Source organism: Mirounga angustirostris, unplaced genomic scaffold, assembly GCF_029215605.1.
Source record: "Mirounga angustirostris isolate CCGP_5_RB_7025 unplaced genomic scaffold, mMirAng1.0.hap1 SCAF_15, whole genome shotgun sequence".
Lineage (NCBI taxonomy): Eukaryota > Metazoa > Chordata > Mammalia > Carnivora > Phocidae > Mirounga > Mirounga angustirostris.
This window is the reverse complement of record NW_026991723.1, coordinates 47,141,982-47,154,938: the sequence shown is the minus strand read 5'-3', so window position 1 is coordinate 47,154,938 and position 12,957 is coordinate 47,141,982. Positions and strand designations below refer to the sequence as shown.

The 12,957-nt window shown below is 39.7% G+C and overlaps 1 long non-coding RNA gene across 1 annotated transcript in view; it reads right to left on the bottom strand.

Moving 5' to 3' along the window:
- LOC135362759 (uncharacterized) overlaps positions 1-12,957 on the bottom strand; it is a 241,342-nt gene that overhangs the window by 183,686 nt on the left and 44,699 nt on the right. The window lies entirely within an intron of this gene.

The window sequence follows — 12,957 nt, the reverse complement described above, 5'->3', positions numbered from 1 at the left end:
CTATAATTTTATTTTTGGTTGGAGGCAAGTGTTAAAATCTGCAATGATTTTCATTGGGCAAGGCAAGAAGTCCTTCAGTCAAGGTCACAATATAAACTTGTAAGGATGTCAGAAATAAGAATAAGGGCTTGCCCTTTCTTTCTACCATGCCATTAGGACCATACAACCATGGTCTAGACGAAAGGTGATTTTATTACAAACTGCAGCTCTTAAGAGTTAAGTTTCACAGGTTCTTAAGTAACTCAGGAAAAACTTCCCGGCAGCAGCTGATACAATCTTCTTTAAATCTATAAATGTGGCTTATCTACCCAGATCAGAAACATATAGGGGCACTTGGGCGGCTCAGTCAGTTAAGTGTCTGCCTTCAGCTCGGGTCATGATCCCGGGGTCCTGGGACCCAGCCGGGCGTGGGGCTCCCTGCTCAGCAGGGAGTCTGCTTCTCCCTCTCCTTCTGCCCTTCCCCCGCTCTTGCACGCTCTCGCTCTCTCTCAAATAAATAAATAAGATCTTAAAAAAAAAAAAGAAACATATATGGTACATGCATGGAACGATTCAATGTGAACATAATATAAACTAGAGGAAGAAAGTTCATGGTAGCAACTGACAGAGAGCACTTTAAGGATCTCCACAAAAATCTCCAATCTTCCTCGAAATTTAGAGTCTTAAGTGGTATTTACCTACATCGGGACTTTCATACTTCCCTTATGAAGACCTAATCTTCAGGATTTATTAGCCCTCCCAGAGTGCCAGAGGAGGCTGCCAAATGGCAAATGCAGAGAATTAGTTTTAAGAGGCATTATATGTAACTGCATTTAGGAGGAAATTCAAGTAGATGAGCAAAGATTTTAAGCGGGCTCTTTCAGAAAACAAAAAACAAAAAAACAAACAACAACAAAAATCTGGCAAGGAATCAATACCAAGTTTAACATACTTCGGTTAGCCTTCTAAACATCATCCCGCAGAAATGTAGGTATTATAAAATCAAGGTTTGGAAAAGGAGCCTAGTTCCTGCTCACTCACTATGAAGGCGGGAGGGAGAGTTGAAAGGGAAAGCTGCGGACAAACTGGGAGAGAGCTCTTTCAGGTTTTAAAACTGGGGAAAGAGACCGGAGCCTGAGCCTGGGGCTGCCTGATGACCGGCAGCAGAAGCCACCCACAAAAACTCGGAGCAGCGGCTGGTCAGCGAGCGCCTGGAAGGAACGAGGCGCCGGGCACAGCCCACAAACCAGAGGAAGGCCTGCGCAGGAAGCGGAGCGCAGCATGCGGGGCCATGGAGTCCGGGGCAGGAGGAAGCCAGTCCATGTGGGGTTCAAGAAAACCAAGCAGGCAATCCAAGCACCAAAGTGTTTCCTGATGTCATTAACGCGGGACCACATCCTGATTTCAAACAGCAGGGAACCACGGATAGGGGTCGTATTTTTTCAGACGTGTCAGACATGACCAGACCCCTCTCTGAGCACTCCCCCCAGGGCACGCGCGGGAAACCACGGGGGTGAGCGACTTGACGGGCAGGGGCCCATGTCCCAGCAAAATGAGACAGGCGGCCTGACTTGACAAGTAGCAAGAAGGAGCATAAAGAGCTTCCCTAGACAGTGCCAGGGCGTTAGGTGCCAAAAGCCTGAGGTGGTTATTAGAAAAGGCTACCGCCCCTGATCGTCTGACTACGGCCAATTCATCCCCAGAAAACAGCCAGGGCAGAATCCGGCCAACGCAATCAGCGCTCCCTTGGGAAGCAGGCGCCCTTCACCGTTCACCGGGAGCGCTTGCTAACACCCCTGCCGCTCGCTAAGTGGCTAGACTGCGCAGTGACAGCAATTCCTGCCCTCAGTTAAGGAGAGATTGCCCGGGGGGCTTTTAACTTTGAATTGGATGTCCGCCACTCTGCTTCTTTTGGTTACCTCTCCGCTGGGACTTCTTTGGCAGCCAAGTTCTAGTGCAGTTCACTTCCACAGTCATCTGAGCGGTAGGGAGCAAGAAAAACTGCCCAGGGCTCAGAACACCCCCGGCCCTATCCCTAATCCGCTGCAAGGCTTTTGGCTCAGCCAGATTACTTCTGTGTGTTCCCTTTTCCTTTAATTATAAAATCAGAAATATAAAACCTGCTTCACATGCTTCTGAAGCCATAGGAGAGAACAGATGAGCAAAAGGTTACCGAAGGTGTATATTCATATATAAATACGTAAGTGTGTGCATACACACTTTTAATGTTTTCCATACAACTCTTTTAATGTTTTCCAATTGCATAAAAGAGAAGTGTCGATTGACCAAGTACCTGAGTAACTTAAGTGATAAAGACGATCTAGATATTTTGGAACAAAACCGCCACTCTTAGTTTTAGGGGAAAAAACAGTTGTCTAAATTCTTCAGACTATTTTTCTCTCCAAGTCTCGGTCATGGAATCTACAGAAGACTGGCTTTCCTGACGGCAGGAGGGCAGAAACAAAGTATTTTGAGGGAAAAGCAGGAAGAGCAACTGATTATTGTTTATGCCCGCCAATTTATGAAGCACTTTACAGATATTATTTCACTTTCTCTTCATTACAATTACAATCCCGTGACGTGTGTATTATTTAATAACATTAGACAGTATGCCTAAGTTTCTGAACAAATGCATTGTCTGAACTGATACTGAAATTCAAATCTGTCTGGCTTTGGGGCCCTCAGTCTTAACTGGAGCCACTCTAGCTCTGTGAAGGAAACTGGGCTTCTCTTTTTTCCCTGCTTGAGGCTTGGGCATTTTGCCTTGCCATTATAAGTTAGACCATGTGCTCTGGTTGGTCTGTGGGTCAGTCCCTCTGTGGCCCCTCATGTAGGAGCGGACAGTTACTGGAGGGTGACATGGGGGTGAGGTGTGAAAGAAGAGTTCCCAAAGAAGCAGACAAAGAAGGTTCATAAGTAAAGCACCTACAGGACCCAGTTTTGAGGGGCTGCATTTCTTGGGCAAGTGCCATAGAACAGGAAGAAATTTTCTTATATTCTCTGGTCATTCTATTTAGAGAAAAACTACTCTTCAGATGTGGCAATGAGCTATTTGGGAATTTTATTCCGTTAGGATTAATGTCTAAAAAGTTGTTATTTCCTATCCCCACCTGCTACCTCAGGTGGTTGCTTTGGAGTTAGATACATTCCAAATAGGCATTCAAATTTGGTCCTAAAAAGCAGTACTGACTCAGGAAAGGTGTCTAATATGCTTCACCAGAATGCTTTAACCCTAGAAGAATGTCAGAGCATATTAGCTTAGTTATTAGAAATTACCTAGAAACAGGGCGCCTGGGTGGCTCAGTCGTTAAGCATCTGCCTTCGGCTCAGGTCATGATCCCAGGGTCCTGGGATCGAGTCCCACATCGGGCTCCCTGCTTGGCAGGAAGCCTGCTTCTTCCTCTCCCACTCCCCCTGCTTGTGTTCCTGCTCTTGCTATCTCTCTGTCAAATAAATAAATAAAATCTTAAAAAAAAAAAATTACCTAGAAACACCAACTGGGAAGGTTTAAACAACAGCATTTTTAAAGCGGGAGTAATAATAATATGTGAATGGCTGACATTTGTTGAGCCCTTACACAATGGAAAGCATAGTGCTACTCCTCTTACGCAAGTTATTTCATTTGGATTTTGCAATATCCCTCTGAGGCAAGCACTGTTATGATTCTCATTTTCAAATGAGAAGGCAAAGTTTGTCATCAGTATTTCTCATTGTCAAAATGGCCACCAAAATGACAAAGGAGGGTAGAGTGGAGGCTAGAATCATGGAACATTTTCACATATCCACCCCTTCCTGCCTCCCCACTTCTCCAGTGTCCTCCCAAATATCTTCTTCCTTCACCCAAGGCAGTCCAAAAATCCATTCATTTGTCCTATTGCTTCACTAAAAGGGATTGCTGACTCAGTATATTCCATGAAATTATCTCTGCCTCCTCCCAAAACAGTAAAACCTTAAGAGAAGCAATTAAAGACATTTAACTTAAAAGGCCTTGAGAATGAACTCTGACTCCAAGAAAAGGGTACATGCAATTTATGCAAGGGATTGTGAAACCTAATAATCCAATGGAGAACGCTAACTGCCAGACTAGCCCCATAAATAGTCTTTTCCATGCAATTCAATGAAGGTATTCCACTGGAATTATACAAAAGAGAAGGCAAACAAGAGATTTTGTTGAGAAATGCAAGATCAGGAGAGGTAGGCCAATATGATGAGGAGCTTTGGTTGGTATGTGCCCTTTGGCCAGCTCCCTCACTCCTACAGCCTGCCCCCCTGGGAGATTTCCCACCAGCCTCAACCGTAGAGGCCCATGCCCTGGGGCAGTGAGGTTAGTACAGAAAGACATTGACAGGATGATAGTGACAAGCTAGTTGTTGATGAAATCCAAAATACACCCGACGGTTATACATCGACCAATTTAATATTTGTTCATCTAGTATCTAACCACGGAAAAGCTGGATCTCAAAATCCCCTTAAAGGGAAAAATTTAGGAGGAAGTTATATAGTAGGTCCTTGTTTCTTTGTCGTTGCTGTTGTTGTTATAAATTAGCTCTCTTTTGCAATATATTTTCTTTAGAATCATAAAATGATATAAGGAACCTTGTACAATTGAACTTGAGCTATATGAATCAGATTAAATAATAGTTATGATACATTTTAGCATGTGTAATGCAGTGTAGTGTTATAGGCTGCTCTGCTGGGTTCAGACTTGCTGCTTGGCTAATCACAAGTGCTAAGGGCTTCAGCTCAGCAGTTCTTGGGAGCATGAAGTTGCAACAGCGGTGAAAGAGTGTCTCTCTGATGCCTGAGACAAAGTTAAATCTCAGAAACAACTGCTTCTTTCTCACCAGTTCACCAGCATCCAGACTTTCCTTCTAAAACTTGTGAGGATAAATTACTTCTATCAGCATATAAATGAAAGCAAACACTCAGTTTCTCCTTTATACACAGTGGCTGCAATAAGACACATATACATAACAGTAGAGCTTGTGCAAAATTGGGCACAGAAAAAAAAAATAAGGAAAAGAGAAGAAAAGAGAAGAGAAGAGAAGGGGGGGGGAGAGGGGAGGGGAGAAGTTGAAGAGGAGGGGATGGGGGCTTCGGCAAGGACAGGAGATAAAAAGACTCTTTTCCCATCCAGTTTGTTTTCTGTCTATCAGTGTCATAAATTTACCTGCATAACTTGCATTTTACCTTTGTGATAACTCTGGAGGTAATCTGAATCCCCCTCATTTTCCTGAAAAAGAAACTGGTGCTCAAAATAGTAAAGTAGGCCACACTACTAAAACTGCCAACCCCATGTTGAAAAAGAAAAGCAAAGCTGGTGGCATCACAATTCCGGACTCCAAGTTCTATTGCAGAGCTGTAATCATCAAGACAGTATGGTATTGGCACAAAAACAGACACATAGATCAGTGGAACAGAACAGAGAGCCCAGAAATGGACCCTCAACTCTATGGTCAACTTATCTTCGACAAAGCAGGAAAGAATGTCCAATGGAAAAGACAGTTTCTTCAACAAATGGTATTGGGAAAATTGGACAGCCACATGCATAAGAATGAAACTGGACCATTTCCTTATACCACACACATAAAAATAGACTCAAAATGGATGAAACACCTCAATGTGAGACAGGAATCCATCAAAATCCTAGAGGAGAACACAGGCAGCAACCTCTTCCACCTCAGCCGCAGCAACTTCTTCCTAGAAACATCGCCAAAGGCAAGGGAAGCAAGGGCAAAAATGAACTTCATCAAGATAAAAAGCTTTTGCACAGCAAAGGAAACAGTCAACAAAACCAAAAGACAACCGACAGAATGGGAGAAGATATTTGCAAATGACATATCAGATAAAGGGCTAGTATCCAAAATCTATAAAGAACTTATCAAAGTCAACACCCGAAGAATCAATAATCCAATCAAGAAATGGGCAGAAGACATAAACAGACATTTCTGCAAAGAAGACATCCAAATAGCCAACAGACACATGAAAAAGTGCTCAACATTGCTCGGCATCAGGGAAATCCAAATCAAAACCTCAATGAGATACTTCACACCAGTCAGAATGGCTAAAATTAACAAGTCAGGAAATGACAGATGTTGGCGGGGATGTGGAGAAAGGAGAACCCTCCTACACTGTTGGTGGGAATGCAAGCTGGTGCAACCACTCTGGAAAACAGTATGGAGGTTCCTCAAAAAGTTGAAAATAGAGCTACCGTATGACCCAGCAATTGCACTACTGGGTATTTACCCCAAAGATACAAATGTAGGGATCCAAAGGGGTATGTGCACCCCAATGTTTATAGCAGCAATGTTCACAATAGCCAAACTGTGGAAAGAGCCAAGATGTCCATCGACAGATGAATGGATAAAGAAGAGGTGGTATATATACACAATGGAATATTATGCAGCCATCAAAAGGAATGAAATCTTGCCATTTGCAATGACGTGGATGGAACTGGAGGGTATTATGCTGAGCGAAATAAGCCAATCAGAGAAAGACATGTATCATATGACCTCACTGATATGAGGAATTCTTAATCTCAGGAAACAAACTGAGGGTTGCTGGAGTGGTGGGGGGTGGGAGGGATGGGGTGGCTGGGTGATGGACACTGGGGAGGGTATGTGCTATGGTGAGTGCTGTGAATTGTGTAAGACTGATGAATCACAGACCTGTACCTCTGAAACAAATAATACATTATATCTTTAAAAAAAGAAGAAGAAGAAGATAGTAGGAAGGGAAAAATGAAGGGGGGCAGAACTGGAGGGGGAGAGGAACCATGAGAGACTATGGACTCTGAGAAACAAACTGAGGGTTTTGGAGGGGAGGGGAGTGGGGGGGTGGGTTAGCCTGGTGATGGGTATTAAGGAGAGCACATATTGCATGGAGCACTGGGTGTTATATGCAAACAATGAATCATGGAATACTAGATCAAAAACTAATGATGTAAAAAAAAATAATGATGTAAGGTATGGTGACTAACATAATAAAATAAAATAAATAAATAAATAAATAAATAAATAAATAAATAAATAAATAAATAAATAAATAAAATAAAAAGTGTCAACCCCAGGATTCAATCCTAGGTCTCTAGGATTTTAAAAATACCCAATCTCTTTCATTGTATCTCATTAGCCCTCTTCCCAAGAGAAGCCTCCTTTGATGTGTGCTTTCAATTCTGTAAGTGTAGATAACATATATCTGGTGCCAAGAAGACAGAAGTCTTTTTGGTGGTCAATATGACTGAACAAGAATGAGGTTTATTCTTCTCATCAAAATAGAGACTGGATGTAGGAGAAAGAAGAGGTAGATGTTAATCCTGTGATTTGGCTTTGACCTAAACATAGCAGATATATCCTAATCCCCCTTCCTAGACACCTTTATCACCTTGGACAGTGTATGGAGTGGAAAAATACATGGAACATTATACACATCTACTTGATAAATAGAATACAATAGTTTTACCTTTTAATTGAGCACAGATGTCTAGTTGAAACCTACGCACCAAATCCTCCTGCATTTTTCTTCCTCTTGCAGCAACTATCTATACGGAGTCAAGTCTCCTTGACAACCTTAGTGGTCCCTTGAGGGGGCAGGCCGTACAAGGGCTTTAACATCCTATGTGGGTTCAGATTCCAGGTCCATCATTGGTGTGGCCTTGGAAGAGCACATTATTTTACTTCTCTGATCTTTCTGTGGTTCCTCAATCCCTAAAATGGGGATAATAATATCTCATGGAGTTGCTACTAAAATTTTAAAAAATGGAAAAAAACTAAATTAAACAAGATGATATGCATAAAGTTCCTACCATGGTGCTTAAGACATAATAAGAGTCAGTACATTTTTCTCGAATTATTGCTCTGATCTAGCTCAATAAACTGTACTTTGAGGTTGCTCTAAGGTCTAGGGAGTCATTCTGATGGCTCCTATTTGCTACAGGGAAATTTATCTGGAAGAAAAGAAGCTGTCAAAGAAGCTGAGAACTTTCTCAAGAGAGCTGGGCTATTTAAGTTGTCCCAAATTTGTTTCCTTATGTTCTCAGCCCACGGCAAACAAAATTTCAACCTATTAAATATTTAATATTTAATATAGCCAATAAATTCATTTTAGGTCCAATTTGTGATACTACAATACAGTATTGTATTATTGTATGTATGTATAAAATATTGTTAAATGAATGTGCATGATGATTTATGAAGATTTTAAAGAGCTCGAACCACAATTTTGAGGAATTTACATCATGATAGACCTTTCTACTGTTGTATCTTCACTTTTATAACATATTGTTAAGTCTATATGGCTTATCTAACACCAAGATCTTTTTTTTAAAGATTTTATTTATTTATTTGTCTGAGAGAGAGCACAAGCAGGGGGAGTGGTGGGCAGAGGGAGAAGCAGGCTCCCTGCTGAGCAAGGAGCCGGAGGTGAGATCATGACCTGAGCTGAAGGCAGACCCTTAACCGACTGAGCCACCCAGGCATCCCCTAACACCAAGATCTTGGTAAAGAATACAACCTCCAAGAATAACTTGTGACTTTAAATGAACTAATTTTTGATCTGCACTATGACAAAGACCAGGGAATGTATTTTACTACTTCCTCCATCAAAACCACACCAACACCCAACAATTACCACTCCCCAAACCTATTCTACTTATTAAGCACTGACAGTTGAAAAAAAAATAATTGACTAACTTAATGAAGCTAAGTTATTTCTACATTTTTGAGACAGTTCTATGAATTACCATTAATAATAAATACTTGTGTCAAAAAGCAAGCTACAGAGGTTATAGCAGTGACTCAGTGAGACTACCAGAGGGTTCAAATCCCACCCCACCACTAATTTAGCAGTGGAGCTGAATGAATTAAACTCTCTAAGCCTCAATTTCTACACCTACAAAATCTAAACAAATTCAAAACAGTGTTTATGTCATTCAGTTAGGTTAGATATTTTGATTAGTGTTTTACCTAGAAACACTCAATACAGTAGCTAATACTATATGCTAGAATACAAACAATTCATTTTTCACTTTATAAATCTGCCCATGTTTCTTTCCCCCTTTTTAAAAATCTATATATTTTTCCTTTCACTCTTAACCCTACTATATTATTTGTTTTGTAAAACTCACTTAAATCCTTTGTGGAGGGAGATGAGGTATTAAGAAAAAAGCACACACAAATAAACAATATTTTTCTACTTCTTTCTTCAAAGAACAACTTTCTGAGCATTGAGTTTGTGAAATGTACGTGCAGTGGAGGATCATTTGGCACTTTCTACCTTGAATCCAGAGTAGTGTTCTCAGGAGAGGGTCAGGAGGGCTGTGTGAGGATCCTCATGAAACATAATCAGGCACATTTTGCCTTCAACCTCTTTTCCCAGCCAAGATAAAAAAAAAAAAATGTGGGTTCAACATTTCATGAGTCTAACTGACTCATCTGGCAGAAAAAGAAGTCCAGATGCCAGGAGGAATCGGAAGGGAAAAAACAAAAAAACTGGTGGAGGAAAAAGGTCCCGGAAGGAGGGGGAGGTAGGAGAAGCATGTCATATCTCATCAAGCTATAAAAAACCAATCTTGAGGATTAAAAAGGAGGAAGCACTGACCTTCACAAGTAAAAGCAGGGCCCTGGAAATAGAAGAATTCTTAAAGTATACTTCACACCAAAGAGTGTTAATAATCAAAGTGGTTTTTTAATGAATTACTATGCTGTAATTCAGTTATCTACAAGATAATAACAAAAAATCTGTGTGAGCCTTCATGGGAAAGCCAGGGGTAAAACCTCTAAAACATTCATGTTCAAATATACTAACAAATCCAAAGCTGTACTTTAATTAGACTATTGTGAAAAATAATCAGAGTATGGTTACACAAGTGTACACATATGTCCAAAATCATCAAATTATAAGCATTAATTATGTGCAGTTTTTGTATACCTATATTTCAATAAAGATTGAGGAAAAAAGAAAAACAATCAGAGAATTGTCTGATAATTTAATGATGTGAAATAACTAGTGTATTTTAATCTTTTTCTAAGTACCTTATAATCTTTAGCTAATTTGTTCCATAATAATTGCTGAGATAAATTCATTATTTCTTACAGCTCCCACCATTTATGTAAATGTCCAATGAAAATATTTAATCAACATAGTCCAAGCACCTTTAGATGTTTCATCTTTCTAGTTTTGACCTGAAATATATTATCTATGCCCAGAATACATAAACGGGACAATGGACAGCATACTCTTCCAGCTATTTAAGTCTTTATTATTCACCAAAGTATCTCTCAGATACTCTGTCTTCGACATTTTTACAGGGAAGATAAACAATGGAATGCTAAATGAGGTGTAAGTATCTAGAAAGTCCATGTCAAAGAAGAATTAAAAGGCAGGTTTTATGGGGTATATCGTACCATTTAGTTAGTTGAAAAATGTTTATTCAGCACCAAGTACATGGCACTCTGCTAAAAACGCAGAGTGAGAAACAAATAAGGCATGGTTTGTACTTGGAGCTCACCATTTGTTGGAAGCAAAATTCAGGCATGCAAAAAAAAAAAAAACAAAACCAAGTGCATGTCATAAAATCTATGATGAAAATATCAGCTATGAAAACACAGGGAAATTTTTCATAATTATTATGGTGACTCAACTTTTTTCCCGCTATAAAGTGAGGGAGCTGTCTTAGGTCCTGTATGTCTCTTCCAGCATTAATATTTTGTGATGCTATGTTTAGAACAATATTTATTTCACTATTTTTTAGCAGACAGCTAGAAGAATTGTGTCTTTAATAAGTTAGGCACTTATGCCAGAGAGTGCAAAAAGCTTTTGAATAAATGCTTTGGGTCAATAGGACAGAGATTAGCAACTGGAGAAACAGAAAACCAATAACTAAAGAAAAGAAAATGTGTTTTAATCTGATTTCTCTCACTTGATCCTGCATTCCTAGAAAGGGTGTAATTATACTAACATCCTTTTTCTGGGGTTATTATTTTGTTTGATTAACAAATGTATTTGATAAAAAAAGTTTTTTAATCTGCCACCATCACATCCAGTTTACATAAAATAATCAGATGTGAAATCTCAGTCAACTAAAGAAAAGAATAAAAACGAAAACATCATGACATGTGTTCATTATAGCTGCCCTAGGCAAGGAACGAGAAAGTTCCACTTCTGCTCTTCCCTCCTCCTCTCCCCTTTGTATCACCTCTCTGTGATATGCATGCCTCGGAGAGAGCAAAGATTAAATAAGATAAAATTAAATGACACACGTAAAGCCTTCAATAAATAATAGCTCTCATGACCGTTGCTACGATTATTATCATTACTTATGCATTTTATTTTTCCTGCCATTCTTCACTCTCAAAGGTGGGCCCTACTTTTTTTTAAAGATTTATTAGGATTATTTATTTATTTGAGAGGGAGAATGAGAGAGAGCACGAGAGGGGGGAGGGTCAGAGGGAGAAGCAGACTCCCCGCTGAGCAGGGAGCCCGATGCGGGACTCGATCCAGGGACTCCAGGATCATGACCTGAGCCGAAGGCAGTCGCTTAACCAACTGAGCCACCCAGGTGCCCAAAGGTGGGCCCTACTTTTGTAAAGCCTCCCAAAATATGATATGTGTCATACTTGAGAGCACTTGAGAAGATTTGGGGATGCATACAGACAAATATGTGTGTGTGTGTGTGTGTATACATATATATAATTATATTTGTATTACTAGATGACTAATTTAGCCCAAATATGTACTAATTTGTACTTATTTGTACTAATATATGACTACTAAATTAAATATGTATATTGAATACATTAACATATATATTTTATATATTTAATTTATTTTATACTTATTTATATGTATTATATATTGTATCATTTATTATTTATATTTATTTTATATAATTAATTTGTTTTATTTATATATTTGATATATATTAAAAATATATGATATCTATTTAATTTAGTAGTCCTATAGTTATATTAAAGTATATTTGAAAATGTTATAGCTAGCACATCAACCTAGCGATTTAAAAGATATTACTATTAAACAGACTTAATTAAGTTAAATTGCAGTATATTTACAGAGAGCATCACAACACAGGTGGTATGGGACTATAGCAAAAATTATGAAGGTGGTCTGTGAACAACTGGAGTTTGGGAAACAATTAGGTAAAGCACCAACGACTGTGTTCACAGTCTAAGGGGTGGAGAAGTAGTGTCACAGTTTGAAAGAGGCAAATGTCTTACTTTCTAAATTATAAGTTCCTTGAGGGGAAATTCTTTCTCCACCCAGCTGAGTATATTAATATGTGCTTGGCAACTGAATGCTGCATAGATCTGAAGACAACTGAAGTTGTGTGTGTGTGTGTGTGTGTGTGTGTGTGTGTGTGTGTGTGTGGTGGGGTCAGGGTACAGCAGGGAGGGTGGGGTTAACTCTGAACTCACAGTGACAAATGAACCGGTCTCCACTCATTCATTTTATGTGTTGAAATCTACAAATACATTTCTATGCCATACCTTCCCAAAGAGCATTTGTGCACTTCCTGCTCTTTAAAGACAGAAATAACAACGATCTGGGTTACTGAGCTCTGTCAATAGCAAAATTTTCCACTGAGTATTATAATTATTCATTTATAAGTGCCTGAAGGTAGAAAACATCGAATTCACTATTATATTTCTAGAGCCCACGTCAATGCCTGACACATTATAGGTTTTCAGTAAATATGTGTTGAATGAATGAATTTATAAATGAAGGCTTCGGTCCCTAGAGAGTTGGCAGGAGAAGGGCTTTGGGAGAGGAAATAGGAAAGAGAACTTTCGAGACCCAAAATCAAGCCATTTATTTCATGGCCTCTTGTGCCTTCCAGGTCCAGCAAGGAGCCAGCCAAGCAGTGATTCCACCTGTAGAACCTGCTGGGCAAGGCCAGTCAGCAAGTGAGGTGAGTCCCACCACTCAGGTGTCAAACACAGTCAGCTTGGCTCATAGATTCCC